Below are 12,453 nucleotides of genomic sequence, written 5' to 3'. Positions count from 1 at the left end.
CGCAGAAGAGGTGCATTTTGACAGCAGAGAAACAAAATCAGCAAAGGAGTACTTGAGAGATTCGGCCAACCCGCCAGCGTTCCCGCCGAAACAGCAAAAGGGCGAGGCCGATCTGTGGGCGGGGCTGGAGGACAGGGAGGGCGGAGTCTTTAGGTGTGGGCGTGTCCTAGGGAAGGGTGGAGTGACTTCCCCGCCTCTCCCCATTTTTTCCCCTTGGTTTCCTCCCGGTTGCGTTTCGCCGAGATCCCGACAGGCTCAGCGGCTAAGGGAGTCACGTGAGAGTGGGCGGTGGACGCGCAGCGGGGCTGGCGGCTGCTCCGTCTCTATGGTCGTCAGAGGTGGGTGGCTTTCCCAGAGTGGCTGCTAAAGCTGGAGCTCGGACGGGTGAGTGTGAGAACTCTGATCGCTACGCGGAGACAGCCGTTTAAGGGAGGGGAAGCGGGTACGTTTTTAGGGACGAGCCTTTGGTCTGGCTCTGAGACCCGGCCACTTTTCAGGTCCGCCAGGACAGCTGTCATGATGATGCTGTCGGTGATAGGCTGAGGGGACTGCTAGGTCCTCCGATCCCTTCACCCCAACCCTTATTCCTGTCCGGGGAGAACTTGTGGTGAGACTTCCAGTCTCAGAGTGCATCCTCTCCACCCGCCGCTGGGACACAGAGGTAGTTCTGACTGATTCTCCTGGAATTCGTGGATGTGGTCGGAAGTGGATGCAGGAGTTTACGGCTGCGATAGAAAGATTCATTTATCGTGGGCTAGAAAAAAAAGGGGAAAATCATTGGCTCCTTAGAGGAGCAAAACTGAAGACTACTTGGACTGTTCTCTTTTTATTCTCACTGGCGACTTTGCGTTCTTTCTCATTCTCCCTCTTTCTTCGTCTGTGCCCGGTCCCATTCGCGGTTACCTGGATGTTTCGAGAACAAGCGAGGTATTATTGGTTATACGTGAATGTTGGAAGAAGAGTTTATGACTGACTGTGTTTTATAATAAGTTGTCACTTTTATAAATCTTAGGGTTTTACCTTTTTGTTTTCTTTCCTTCTTTCTTTTTTTATTGACCCTTTCAAGTACTTGAAGTAAGTGCAAATATTTCTACATGTAAATAGAGTAAACATTTCATAAAACTAAAAATAAATCGCTTTCTTCCTGCAATGCTTCGAAAAGACACACCCCCTGTTTGTTTTTAAATAGATATTTCGATTCCACTTTTGGGGTGACTTCTTTGATTGACCTCTGTTTATGTTAAAGCAGCCACTAGGGTCAGATGTGGAGGAGTTTGTGCATGAGATAAGTTCAGAGTTGACAGCTGTTGGGAAATTTAGGTTTCAACGATTGTCACCATCTTGAGACAAAGAAAAATAGTTGGCCAGCCAGTGTAACCATCCTGATTGTTTTCTGGTGTAGACAATGGGATTCTTGTGTTACTGATTTGCTTATCCTAAAGAGTTTAGAATGCCACTTATCCAGGGAAGGTGTTCAGGCCTCCAGCTACTTTGGTCTGGTGTACTTTCGTTTTTCTTCTGTTTTTTGACCCAGGTTTGGGTTTTTTTGTTTGTTTGTTGGTTGGTTTTTGTTTTGTTTGTTTTTTGCCTGTCAGTATGGCCTCAAAGTCTGTATCTTTCTGCCTCAGCCTATTGAATGGTGGGTGGGATTACAGGCGTGCCCCACCTTGCAGGCCCTAGTAGGTTCAGTCCCCACTGCTCATAAATCTCTTGATTAGCTGTTTCACTTATAGACATCACCCTGGCTACCTACATGCCAAGAAAGTGTCATCAACACCTAAGTATCCTTAGAGAGGGTCATAAAATTCCAAATAATATTAGCATAAAGTGAAGATTTGGGAATATGGCACGTGCCTGGGAGAGTGATAGGAATTAATAAAGGGCAGTAAAAGCAAGAGAATCCCTGCTTTTGTTGTTGTTTTCCTATCGTCTCATGGAGTAGTTACAACATTGAGTAAACTTACATATTTGTTGAGACAGTATTTCGCTGTGTTGTCCAAGCTGGCCTTGCACTCGTGGGCACAAACTATCCTGTCTTGTCCTCCTTAACAGTTGAAACATCAGGCATACACTACTGTATTCAGCCTTGTTCATTGCCCTTTATAGGTTTTTATACTCGCAAAAAGTCACCCCAAGACTTGCTTTCTTATACTTAAACTTAATAATGTATAATTCCTCTCATAATTGAACAGCACATGAAATAATTATAGCCTATATTTAACTGAACTTAACTTCTGGCCTTTTATCATTTATTAGACTAAAGTAACTAATGTAACCCCACTCTCCATCCCCACAGTAGCCCTAATACTTAGTGGCAATCTTCTGCCTCTTCTTCCTGAGTACTGGGATTACAGGCATGTGCCATTAGGCTGGCCAATGAAGCCTTTTTTCAAATGTAATTTTTTTTCCCTTTGAAACTTTGAAGTTAGGTTTAGTCCTTGAACAGTTTTTACAATGTTGAAAATACATGTGAACTTATTATCCATTTCCCCTCAAAGAGTTATCTAGTATTCCTCCTTATATATAAAACTCCCTTTTTGAAGGCTTATGGCAGCATGTCTCCTAAGTCAGAATAAAAAGTTTCCTTTAGTATCAAAAAAGAAGCTGTTCTTTTCAGATAGATCCTCTGTCTACTTTTGTAAATCATGAGGGGGGGAAAAAAGCTAATGCTTCAAAAACATGAAATGTTTCTATCTGGGCATGTTTGAGAAGCTGGAACATTATCTTTAAATGTTTCTGTTTCTTACTATAAAAACAACATGTTCTATTAAATAATGGAAACATTACAAAAAATATAGCACTGGGCTGAGTGTGGTGTTGTTGCATGCCTTTAATCTGAGCACTGCAGAGGCAGAGGCGGACAGATCTCTTTTGAGCTTGTCACCAGGCCAACCTGGGCTACATAATAACAATGTGTCTCGAGAAGAAAAGAAAAAAGTTCACACACAAAGTCATAGTTATAATTGACGTATTCCCCTGCCAGTAGGGACTCATTTTCTGCTGGGGGATGTAATTGGAAATACTAATAGAAAAATAATTGAAACCTGGCCTCATACTCATAAAAACTTAGCAATAGGTTCACACCCTGCACGCTCCTGTAGAAACCCCCAGAAGAGATCCTCTTGTCTTCTGCACAGTCTAGCACATGTCTGTGTCAGCATCTCATTGGCCAGCAAAGCCAGCTTGTCCCAGAGGCTCTCCCTGCAGCCAGAGCAATTGAATGCTTTTGTGGCCAGGCGTGTGTTTCTTTCTTACCATGAAATAGGGCAACGGAAAACATGTTCTCAAACAACACAAACTAATGGTGGGGAAAATTTAGTTTCTAAAGGAAAAGGGATTGAGGGACTACGTTCTTCTGAAGGAAGGATGGTTGTAGGAAGGTGAGAAGCCATAGATATTTTAAGAGGCCTTGTTTTCCTTTGCCATATAAATTACTTGGGTTTGTAGTTTTTGCATTGATTTTTGCTTTTAAAAATATTAACTTCCAAAATTTGAAATTTGAGCTCCTCTTTTGCATATGTGTGTTTTGTTGTTACTCGTATGGTTTCTTTGTTCTGGAGTATTTGTTTGTTTGTTTGTTTGGGTTTTTTATTTATTTTTATTTTAGGTGTATGGGTATTATGTATATCTGTGCACCATGTATGTGCTTGGTGTCTACAGAGTCCAGAAGAGGGTATCAGATCCCCTGGAACTGGAGTTACAAATAGTTGTGAGCCACCATGTGGTGCTGAGTACTGAACCCAGGTCCTTTACAAAAGCAACAAGTGCCTTTACTAATGAGTCATATTTCTAGCCCCCAAGTATTTAGGTATACCCTATAATATATTGTAAAACTTGCCAATTTGTTAACAGCTCTTTTATCTAGGCATATACTCTATTGCAGAGCTACAGTTTATATGTCAAACTCAATATTTATTGGTCCTTTTTGTATTGTAGGCTAACTTGACTGAGTAACTGCAGCTTATAAATAGGGAATCAAAAGATTTTAACTGCTTGAAAATCGGTGATGAATAAGATTAAATTCTATGTTCTCATCATTATTCTTCAAAGTCTCTTGGTGTAGAGACTACTTTGTGTTGAGCATTGCATGAAAAATAAACACTATAATTCGCTATTTGCTGTCAACTGGATATTAACTTTAAAACTAGTTAACATTAATGTTTTGTTTTTTATCTTTTTATGCTTTGTCATGATGATCCATTATATCTTCAGAGTGGCTATAATTAAAACAATTTGCTGCTTGCTGTCTTGTTTTCAACTGAAAGAGATGCCAGCAGCTCAGTTCACTGGACGCTGGCTGCTGAACTAGCTGCTGACACTGGTGGCAGAGGTTCGGATGAGGTCTGTTCTAATGCCCAACCCCATCACTCCTTAATGGTGAGCTGGATAATCCCTCTGAACCTGAGTTTGTCCTATTGCATGTGGCAGTGCTCATGCCTTTCTCTTGTATGGACAGGGTTAATTAGTACACAGCACATGCCTGGGATGTATAACATTCTGATCACATGTAACTGTTAATAATAGCAGAAATAATGTCTAAGTGATTTTATTTTTTTTAATTTTAGAATTGTTGCCTCAAGGAGAGTGTGTGTATGTGATATATATATATATATATATATTTATATATGTATATATATGTGATGCCTAAGCAGTGGGTTAGATTGCCCTTCAGATTGTCTTGATTTTAAAGTGCTTGGATTTCATGTTACATACATGTCAGTAAACTGGAAGGCTTGGAGCTATGACTTGATGAGGTAGCTCACTAGGTACAGGTGCTTCCTGTGCAAGACGTGATGATGGCATGAGTTCATCCCATGCTGGAGGAAGAAAACCAAATCCTGAAAGTACGCATGCATGTGCAGGCACACACACACCACACACACACACTCACACACACACACTCACACACACATACACTTCCTCTCCCCCCCCACATACATACACACACATACTCTCTCTCTCTCTCTCTCTCTCTCTCTCTCTCACACACACACACACACACACACACCACACACACACAGAAACAAAATCTTAAAAAGAAATAGCGCAGCACCTTCTGGATGCAGGAAACTCACTGTTGCTCATTACTTAAGTTTGCACTCTGATGCCTTCAGTAACGTTGGAGAACCAACGCTGTTAGCTACTGAGGGAGAAGTAGGAGAAGAGATGCTAAGCACTTAGTGCCCAGTCCCCTGGCAGTCGTGCTCATTAAATGCTGGCATCAAGCACTTGGAGCTGCCAGTTGTCCTGGTAGGAAAAAGCACTGTAGAAAGTGGGACATTTGCAGTCTTAACCGAGAACCAGGTTCTGCTGACTAAAGTGCTATGGAGTCTGGGGGCGTCTGCTGGAAATGGGACTTCTGAAAGGTGACTGGGTCTGGATGGCTGTGGGGAAAGGCTCTTTTTGCTAACTAGACACAGTGTCTCTGGAGCCAAAATAAGCACGCAGATGTTCTTAAAACTGGAGATATTCGTGCCCAGGATGGAACAGAATTCTGCTTGGGCAAGAAGTATACTCATATGCATAAAGTAGAAAAGTACATAGCGACTCCTGGTGGAAAGGGATCAAAACCAGAGTGATCTGGAGAGAGGTAACGGGGCCCATGGAAGCAGTACCATGGTTCACATATTAGAATAGTAAGAAAGTTTTACTAGTTAGCATTTGTGATAATTGTCTTATAAATATAAAGGGCAATATTATAAAGATATTTGGGATCGCGTGTTTACTGTATCTTCCCTTGAAAAGTTTAGAATAAAATAACAACTGAACATGTAATTCCAGCAATGAAAGTGGAGGCAGGAAGCTCAGAAGTTAATCTTATCCATAGTAAAGATGAGGTGAGGGCTAGCATGTCTCAAAAACAAAACAACAAAAGCGTTGTTGACAGAGAAATAGACGAGGTGAATATGCAGACATGCCAGTCTAGGTGACGTGTAGACGGTGTTCAGGTGTTCACGACGGCACCCCTTGACCTTCAGTCTGGCTTTGGGGGTTTCTTAGAGGCTTGGCTGATGAAATAACTGGCAGTGATCCTCAGTGCATTTCCCCTCCCTGGGGATAGGAAGTAGGGCTGAAAGTGCCAACCTTCTGGCATCCAGCTCCCATCCTGAAGCTGTGCAGGAGCATCCCTGATCCCATAGCAGTCGTCTTCTGTGTTTATATATTTGTCTTAGAAAGAAACACTCTGAGGACCCAATGGCTTTAGGGAGCCATGAGCCAGGAGTCAGAAAGGAGACCAAATAATCATTGTTTGTAGCAAAGATAGATAATAGATGTTTTTTAAGAAACCCAGTCTTACTTTGCATTCTAGTTAAATTATTTGCATTAAAAGATATTTATTTCTGTTTATATATTTATGTAATATTTCATTAAAAAATTACTTTGCATAAAATGCAGACCTTTAATTATCACCATCAGCAGGCTTTTCCTCTTTTTATTTTGTTTGTTTGCTTCCATGCTTGAGACAGAACCTTGATATGTAACCCAGATTGGGGCCGGAATTCCCTATGTAGCTGAGGCTAATCTCATACTCTCCAGCCTCTTGCCCTAGCCTTCTGAGTCCTGGATTGCAGGTGTGTATACCATGCCTGGCTAGCAGCACTGTCTTAGGTTGCTTTCCAAACAAACATTTATTTATAATTTGCTTCATGTTAACACATTGTGCTCAGGTGTGTGTGTGTGTGTGTGTGTGTGTGTGTGTGTGTGTATGTACCTATGGGTAGTGCGTGTGCAATTGTGGAGACCAGAGGTCGGTATCAGTATCCCGCTGGATCACTCTTTGCGTTGTTCCCGTGAGAGAGGGCATACCGATGAACCTGGAGCTAGGCTGGCAGTCAGCAAGCCTTTGCTCTACTCCTGTCTTTGTTTCTACTCTGCATCTTTGTGTTTGCGTGGAGGTGGTATAGACATACACATTAGTACAGCCCAGCTTAGTATGTGAGTCATGAGGATTTGAACTCCAGTCTTCACGCTTGTTTAGGAAGCACTCTTACCGCTGCGCCATCTCCGTAGCCCTCAGCCTGGACATTTGTGGTAATTTATTACCCATATTTTCCTTTGTAAGCACATAATTGCCATCAGTAATGAAACATAGTCCTGACTTACTGAAAAATTGTTGTCCATTAAGAGGTCAAGATGGTTAAGTCTTTTATCTAGAACTAATTAATTATGTAGAGTAAGATATTTATGGGCTTCTGCTTATCAAAGCAAAATAGGAGGAAACAAAGCCCACAGCAGCAGCTCATACTTTTCTGTGTGTTCAGTTTTTCATTGTCTTATTTGAGTTTAATTAAGTCCCAAAGTTTAGAGCATCACTTTAAGAAGTGCCTGGTCAAGAGTGTAGTGTGGCCGGGAGTGCGGCGTGGCTGGAGCTGTGGGCCAGGGCCGTAAGAGGCAGAAGTGGTACGTCTGAGCACAAGATTTTAAGACCAGCTTTGTTAACACAGCAAGACCCACCCCACCCCACCCCTGCCGCAAAAAAGTACCTGGGGAAACTAGAGGTTGGGGTTAAAGGATAGTGGGGGGTGGGGTGGAGGAGTGGGTAGGAATCTATCTGGTGAAATCCCAAGATTATTTGTCAACCTGGCAGGCTTGGGTTTAGAAAGAGACCATAAATATAGGCAAGCTGTTGTAAGGGAGTATGTCTAACGATGTTTACTTCTGAGAATACTCAGGAAGGCCACTGGAATGGTTCTTTCTATAGGAAAGGACTTCATTTGGCAGACATATGTGCCTGACATGCATGGCTGTCTATAAACACATTACCCTTACAGATCGGCCTGCCCTACAAATAAGTCTTTGCTGCTGAATGTGACCGTGAGCGACACGCCATCGACTCACATTTACTCTGACTCGGAATTGTTACTGTATTTTCTGCATGTGTACCCCTCTTGTGTCGTTTCTCTCCCAGAGACAGAGCCTGAGCCTTTAATCTCGGGGGAAGCTCACACGGTGCTCTGACTGTGTGCGCTGGGGCGTGCAGGGCATCATCGCTGATCAGCGTTCTGTATGTTCCCTTTACTAAACATTTTCTCTTCTAGTCACCCACCCCGTGCTGTTGACGTGTTAAAGCTTTATTCTCAAAATGCATTGTATCCTACCATGAACGCATTTGCTGATAAATCACAAATGAAGATATGTGATTTACGTGAGCCATTTAATTGTCTTATCATGATCAGCTCTACCTAATAACTTTTCTGAGATTAAAATTCATTAAAAGTGCATACGAGTATATGTGTATGTTTTGAAACTGTTATTTTGTAACCCTCAAACTCAACAGCTCCACCTGCCTCTGTCTCTGCCTCTCTAACACTGGAATTAAAGGCATGCGCCACCGTGCCTGGCTAAAGCATTTTTGTCTTGTATGTATCAAGTGCAGTCATTTGTGTACATGACTGTCTACCTTCCATCAGACTTAAGAAGAAACAGACAGGCGTATCTCTGTCTTCAAGCTTTCACTGCCTTTCAGTGGCTCCTGTGCACATGAAGTTGTGTATGTCTCTCTCAACCTGGCTCAGTGGGTAAAGCTCTTGCTAACCAAGCCCGATGTCCTCAGTTCAATCCTTGGAAGCCATGTAAAGGTGGAAGGAGAAACCCGAGTACACAAAGCTGTCCTCTGACCCCACACACGCACACCCACATACACATCATACACACAATTAACAGTTATAATTTTTTCAAATTTAATACATTCATGTGCTATTTGTTGTAGAGGCTTTAACCGTGAACTTAGAATGAAAGAGAGGTAGTTTGCTTCACATACACAGACATCATACAGCAATCCTTTAGCCAGGCCTGGTGGGTTTTGCCTGTAGTCCAGCTACTTGGGAGACAGGAACAGAAAGATATTTTGAGTTCAGAGGATCAAGGGTAGGCGGGGTAAAACTTTCTAATTGTTCTCTTTTAGGAAAAGGATCTCATCCTGTAGTCTGGGCTGTCCTCAGACCCATCTTCTGCCTCGCCATAAATGCTTTCATTGTAAAAATATACCTCGTGTGCAACCGTCATCCAGGTTTGAACTCAAAAAACCCATATATCCCTTTGAGGCCGGAAAGAGGGTTAAGAACACTTGCTGCTCTTCCAGAGTACTCGGATTGGGTTCCCAATACCCACATGTTGGCTCACAACTGCCTGTAACTCAGTTCCGGGGGACCCAGAGCTCTCTTCTGGCCTCCAGGGGCATCAGACACACACATGGTGCACACATGTGCATGCAGGCAAACATACATACATATACATTAAAAACAAATCTTTAAAATTTTTTAAAAGACTATAGAAGTATAATTCCTTGTTGAGATTGTCTCTACCTTTGTGTACACGTAGGTATTGACAACGGCAGCCAGGTAATCCCCTCAATAATCAAGAACAGAACAGCTCCCTTACCTCTGGAGAGTCCCTTGTGACACTCTGAGGTCATCTTGTTCCCTTGCACTCTGACCCTTCACACTCATTGATCTGTTTGTTGTTACCTTTTCTAGAATGTAATATCAGTGAGATCATACAGTATAAAGTGTGGCTTTTAAAAGCCTTCAAAGTTATTATACAGCAAAATGGACTTTTTTCTCTTGTACAATTCTACGAAATTTGATACATGATTTTTAATAGTACAGATTCATTTTACCACTGCCACGGAGCAGAAAAGACTTCACAAGCAGCTCTCACCTGTTGTCTTTGTCTAGTCAGAGCTTCTCATCCCTGGCATCCGTTGGTGTGCTCTCTGTCTCCCTAGTTCCCTTTGCGTCCACATGGCTGTTCAGCACGCACCGTTTGAGGCTGGCTGCTTTCATTCAGTGTAATACTTTTGAAATTTACCTCAGTTGTTGCATGTGTCAAAACCATTCTTTTTTGCAAGTTTTTAAATTGTTGTTGATTTCTATGTATGGTTGTTTTTACCTGCATGCACATAAACACATTCACATACAGAAGGGCATCCCACATCATATGTCTGGGTAAACACATTCACATACAGAAGGGCATCCCACATCATATGTCTGGGTAAACACATTCACATACAGAAGGGCATCCCACATCATATGTCTGGGTAAACACATTCACATACAGAAGGGCATCCCACATCATATGTCTGGGCACTAAATGCTTGCCCAGTGCCCATGGAGTCTGGAAGAAGATATTGGATGCCCTGGAACTGGAGTTGCAGATGGTTGTGAGCTGTCAAGTGGGTGCTGGAAATCGAACTCAGGGCCTCCGGAAGAGCAATACGAGCACTTAACTAGAGCCATCTCTCCAGCCCTGACAAGTCTGTTCTCAATTGTAGTTGTGCTCGATTCTGTAGCTGTACCACAGTTTATCCATGCAGCTGTCGAAAGACATTTGAAGTTTCAGTTTGGGGCAACTTACAAAGAGAGCTTCTGTAGACATTCATGCATGGCTGCTGCTTCTTAACATAGGGTTTTATTTCTCAAGAGTAGATGTCTTCATCTGGATTGCTGAATCTCACGGGAAGAGCCCATTTAACTTGAGGAAACATCACATGTCTTCCAGAGTGGCCGTACCAGTTGGCATCCCAGAGGAATGAATGAATAGGAGCTGTCTTGGCTTTGCATCCTCTCTGTATTCTTAGTTGCTTTTTTCTCTTAGGTATTCAAATCGGTGTACTAAGGTGTCTCGTTGTGTTTTTAACATTTCACTAGTGATCAATGCTTCTGGACACTTTGTTATGTGTATGTATGAATGGAGCTGCTGTCAACGTCCCTTTCTAAGCTTTCCTGTGAACATGTTTTTCTAGGATAAGTAACCTAAAATTTAGGTTAAACTTTAATAAATGGGGAAAATCAATTTAGGTAGAGGTAGAGCACAGAACCTTTAGGAACCCTAAATACCAGGAGAGTTTACACCTATGGGCTCTTCTCAGTGACCTCAGCCCAGGTCCTCACCAGCAAGATTGGGGTATCACTGCACACTGTGTAAGCATACAGAACATCATGTTGTACGCCATAACGGAAAATGACCAAAGGAAAAGCTGGAGACTGAGAAACGCTGTTCTTATTGAAAGCTGAGGCTGCACCAGGTCAACAGCTCAGCCCCACCCTCCCAGCACTAGACTAGTGCACACGAGACCACAAGCATTCTATGTGGAAAAGGATGGGGTTCAGCACATAGCTCTTCAAAATAGGACTGTAGGGGCCAGAATATGTCATGTCCAATGTGCCCTTTGAGCTCAAGGACTATTTCAAGCTGATTATTTTGAGAAATTACAGGTACAAAAGAAGGCCTGAAATGGAATTTTGTAAGACATTATATTTACAAAGGAACTCCATTTAGTAGGTGTGCCCCTTGAAGGGAGGCCTGAGTAAATCACTGGAGATTTACCAGAGGAGAAAGCACCCACTTAAATCTACATTCATGTTACTCTCAATGCTTTGTCTGGAGGTGGGGTTTGGACTCAAACTATTGTAGGTTTTTGTACAAGTATATATTGCATGTTTAACATATTCTGTTAACATTGTTCTGTCTTTCCCCCTTCCTCCCTCTCCTTGTTGTCTCCCGTATCCTACCAGGCATGCCCAGCCTGTGGGCTTTGTACACCTCATCAGGGTAACTATGAATGCAGGCTAACACAAAACCATAAACTTTAAAACATGATAGGATTTTTTTTTGTATGGCTTCCTTTTGTAATTTTCACTGGTTTTGAGCATAAACTTTTTGTGGAAGTCATTTTGCAATATCAAAGGGGGTCTGTTGGAGCCAGTTATAATAGCACACGCCTTCAATACCAGGACAAGCACTCATGAGACTGACAGGCAGATCTCTGTGGGTTTGAGGTCAGCCTGGTCTATCTTCATAGTGAGTTCCAGGCCAGGCAGGGCTATATAGTCAGGCCCTGTCTCAAAAGGAGCTGTGGGGGGTGCTTTTGCTTTTATATCATACGTGCATATATAATTTTTTGCATCTGTGTAAGATGTAAGACTTAGAAATTACAAAAAACATGCAATATTTGTCTTTCTGAGACTGGCCTAATTCACTTAATATAGTCACCTCCAGTTGTATCCATCGTCCTGCAAACAACTTATCTTTGTTCTCATTTATGGCTGAGAAAATGCCATTGTATTTGTCGACCACCGTTCCTTCATCCGTTCTTCTACAGCTGGGCACCTAGGTTCCAAGCATAGGGTCTGTTTACGCTGCACATGTCTTGACTGCTAGGCTGTACCTTTAGCTCTGGTCCTCTCCCTAAAGGGCAGTGTGGTTCCAGAGATGAATGGGATTTTTGTCTGCAATCTGAAACAAACGTTTGAGATCTGTGATGGGAACCTGCTCATCCCTGAATTATCTCCTGTGTGTATGTACTTTTATGTTTTCCTCTGTCGCAGCCAATAACTCATGAAGGGTGGAGGTGATAAAGATAAGGATTACAACAATCCGGACATGTTACTAGAGTTCCCAGCCATAGAGCCTGGCTTTGATCTACACACTCACCCGCATTAAAAGAAAACA

The 12,453-nt window shown here is 42.5% G+C and overlaps 1 protein-coding gene across 5 annotated transcripts in view; it reads left to right on the top strand.

Annotated features, from left to right (window-relative positions):
- The first annotated feature begins 237 nt into the window (after positions 1 to 237).
- Positions 238 to 12,453, top strand: part of Micu1 (mitochondrial calcium uptake 1) — a 135,984-nt gene continuing 123,768 nt past the window's right edge. For 4 of the 5 annotated variants that reach the window (XM_041656153.1, XM_041656152.1, XM_041656150.1 and 1 more), the window contains exon 1: positions 238 to 384. The gene's annotated coding sequence lies outside the window, so the exon portion shown is untranslated. The remainder of the gene's footprint in view (positions 385 to 12,453) is intronic. The other variant, XM_041656149.1, reaches the window with a different exon arrangement.

Source organism: Microtus oregoni, unplaced genomic scaffold, assembly GCF_018167655.1.
Source record: "Microtus oregoni isolate MIOR12 unplaced genomic scaffold, Mior012 000007F_ref0000211, whole genome shotgun sequence".
Lineage (NCBI taxonomy): Eukaryota > Metazoa > Chordata > Mammalia > Rodentia > Cricetidae > Microtus > Microtus oregoni.
Note: the sequence above shows the minus strand (reverse complement) of the source record. Positions and strands in the feature narration are given on the sequence as shown.